The 3,547-nt window shown below is 30.4% G+C and overlaps 1 protein-coding gene across 4 annotated transcripts in view; it reads left to right on the forward strand.

Annotated features, from left to right (window-relative positions):
- smash (smallish) overlaps nucleotides 1-3,547 on the forward strand; it is a 240,744-nt gene that overhangs the window by 35,397 nt on the left and 201,800 nt on the right. The window contains exon 1 of one of the 4 annotated variants that reach the window (XM_067047099.1): nucleotides 1,012-1,048. The exons of 2 other annotated variants lie outside the window; for them this stretch is intronic. The gene's annotated coding sequence lies outside the window, so the exon portion shown is untranslated. Of the gene's footprint in view, nucleotides 1-1,011; nucleotides 1,049-3,547 lie in introns of those variants that run through there. One more of the 4 variants, XM_067047095.1, reaches the window with a different exon arrangement.

Genomic DNA, 3,547 nt, shown 5'->3' on the forward strand with positions numbered 1-3,547 from the left:
AAGTAATAAATGTAAGTAACAGATAAATATAGAATGACGATAAAATATGAAGTGTAAAAAATATAAGATAAATAGTAAACATTAAAAATATATATATTTTTTTTTACCGCACTCGGACCATATTCCTTTTGTGTATAGCATGGCCAATCAACGATATTCCAAAAACTATTTCACTATATTTAAAAATTGGAATTTTCTCTTCTTAAATAGGCGTTTAAAATCGGCATTTTTAATTTTAAAAATAACTTATCTACAAAAAAAAAATTTTTTTTACAAAAAATTTTAAAAATAACTATCATGAGATGTTCCCATAATAATTTTAATAGACAAATCCTCAACGATTGTTATAGTTCTTGAGGCTATGCTAGCGTCTTGGTTTATAGAAATTCCTCTAAATTCCTTAATATGTTCTCAAAATATTGCAGAAGAAGCAGATACTACTAAACGATGCAGATATTTAAGCATTGATGTATTTGAATCCAACTTTGAACTCGGGTGACACATGTTTAGTTGCAGAACACTATCTGCAGAAATTTTAGTGAGGGAAAAAGAACAGGAAGAAGAATGGATGCTTCCTGGGAAAAAAATGGAATAGTCAACACAGGGAATAATTTTAATGCTATAGAAATTATTGTTTTAATGGCTTAATGACTAAGTCTCTTTTGTGACAAGCTCTCAAGTATTTAAATCTATAAAGTTGAAAAAGGGAACTTCGTTTTAGCTGCTTTGTTTTTCTAACGGAAATCTGACTAAAGTATGGCTGCAAATGGGGTAATCTCAACTGTTGAGTCAATTTGGGTGCAGTTAAGTGAAAATGACGTTGGTGAATAGTTCTTGTTTATCGGAAATTACTTTATCTACTTTGCAGGAGGAAAAACATTCCAGCCGATAAATCGTTCGCTGTGTTGATACAACGATGATCTGTTCTTGAGGTCAAGTACTTATCTATATGTGTTAGACTAAACCCGGCAAACCATTCAGTGTGATTGCGTCGTATGTTGTAGTCTTATTCATTCTTCGATAGAAAGCAACGCAGGATTCCTTCAAGGTAACTCGTGAAACTGGATATTACTATTTAGGTTAATTGTGAGCTTTTGATCTTTATCCCGTCATCTTGTAAATGTATTTTGATATAATTCACTTTTTGAATTTACTTACACTTTTATGCAACATCGATAGTCTTAGCACTAGGGTTTAAATTATATTTATTTCCTATTAAAAAAGTTAGTGGAATTGGATATTATTGTATTGTTAGTTGTGCTGAATTGGATATTGTGTTAATATCGTGAAATTGGGTATTCATATTTAGGCTAATTTGCAATTTTGATTTTTCTTCTGTTCATCAAATGTTTATTCCATCAATGCACTTGGTATAATTCATTGTTGAATATAAATTTATTTACAGTTAATTCAATATCAATAGTTTTAACACTAGGGTTTAAGGTCTATTATTTTTCTCCTAATAAGTTTGAGCCTTTTTTTTTATTTTTAACGTGCAGGTTTTATCTCTTGTAACAGTTTCTCTGTGATTAACCAACTGAAATAAATAGTACTACAATTCCTGGTGCTAGTTTCAAAGCAAGACTACAAAAATTTGAGTGAATTTTACAACGAAGTTACCGATTATAACTTAAATTGATTCCCCATTCAACCTCCGCAAAAGGTATTTGCTGAGGTTAGTTAACCTTCTTGAACATGTCTAAGTCAATATCTGTCAATATTTAACGGAGTTATAATAACAGTTAGTTACTGCAATAGATTGTAACCAACAACAGTGGCTTGTGCATTTTGAGTACTCGTTTGAGAACTGCCACGTTGGAGTAGTACTTGGAAACTGTTACCCGATTTAATAATATAGTTACCTCTTGATAGATCAGCCTAACAAGCAAAAATGGATGAAAAAGTATTTTATTTATCATAACATATTTTTTTTTTTTTTTATGAAACCTTGTCGCATTTTATTTATGTTGCTCCTGTTCAAATTATTTTGACTAACACATTGGCTTAGGCTCTAAATTTTGCTTATATAAAATATTTTTACTTATTAATATCATAAACCTATCAATAGGATTAATTGATTATATCTCCGTTAATGATTGAATTTGATGTTCTTTTATCAATTTTTGAATTTTGGCCCAGTTTTTGAATGCCTATCACTTCCACATCTTGTATCGAGATGCTCCATGCTCTGTATTAACTTATTTGGCTTATATGAGATCTTTTTTTAATAATAATGCTACAATCCGTAAACTGTCAGTAGCTCAGTAGCTCAGTACCTTGTAAGATAGTATTGGTTTTAGAACAACTATTGTACAAGGAGGTTATTTTTTTCAAGATCACACTCAAGTCCCAAGGATTTCCCCAACTAAGGGTACCCACTTCATGATGTTGTAGACCACAGGAGGGCTTCAGAACCCACAGAGTTATCTCACGGCTACAGTAACAGAATAAATAATTACCTGTCAAAGCCGAATTCGAGTAGTTAGTAAAACAGCGCCTTATCACTTTGCCACACGATCCTGTATATTTTCATAAATAATTATAATTATTAAATAATCCTTATAGATGTTTAGATAGTTAATTTTTAGGTCAATAGACTACTTATGAGATTAAATAAGTTAGAGCTGTTTCTACGTTGCAATATTTTCGTATTATTTCAAACATTAGCTCTTAAAATTTCCATTTAGCAAAACGGGTCTGAGGTATTAAATACTACTGTTTTAAATGCATACGAAAGAAAACCGTTGTTGGAAATTATTCTGTTTTTCTTTTAATATTTATAGACAGTTGAACTTCGCCACCTCTGTTTTTTTTTTTATCCTTATCCTATTCCCTTATCTGGTAATAAAAAAAAAGCAAACAATGCAAACGACCTTCTGTTGGAAGCATTTAAAGTGACTCACGAATTTGCTATGTTAAAAGGAATTTTTCCGTAAACAGATATAAAAACTTACCCACCACTTGAATTTGTTTAACGATCAATATAATTTAGTGTGAGTCTAGATATTAACCATATATCCTTTAAGTATGGCTGGTTACGTAAAAATAAATAAGAGGAAAGAGTGATTAACAGAACTTTCTTCAACAAAAAAAAATAATTCATAAAGTAAATACATAAAAATTAAAGATAAAATGTATAAAAATAATTGAATTCTTTAGAAATGCTTATTGTCAAGTAAAAGCAAACTGAAATATCGATTTTGAGTCAGGTTGTTCAGTTAATTGCTTAATTGCAGGTCTGCTACATTTTCTTCTCTTCTACACCATAACTTGCTCTACGTCTTCCTCTACTCATTTATTCTTAAATACTAATGAAGGTAATAAACAGGTGAGAAAATTATTTCACATGATCCTTATAAATAGAAAGGATCATGTGAAATAATTTTAAAAAGATGTACTTTGACCTGAGTGAAATCACTCAGGTCAAAGCACATCTTCACTTGTTTCTGACTGTCTAAAACGGTAGATATACAAAGGATTGTAGTGCTTTTAATGTGGATTAACTTATAATATCTTTGTTGTCAAACGTCAGTTGCTAAATGCTAAT

This window comes from Halyomorpha halys, unplaced genomic scaffold (assembly GCF_000696795.3).
Source record: "Halyomorpha halys isolate HHAL.00 unplaced genomic scaffold, Hhal_1.1 Scaffold1240.1, whole genome shotgun sequence".
NCBI lineage: Eukaryota > Metazoa > Arthropoda > Insecta > Hemiptera > Pentatomidae > Halyomorpha > Halyomorpha halys.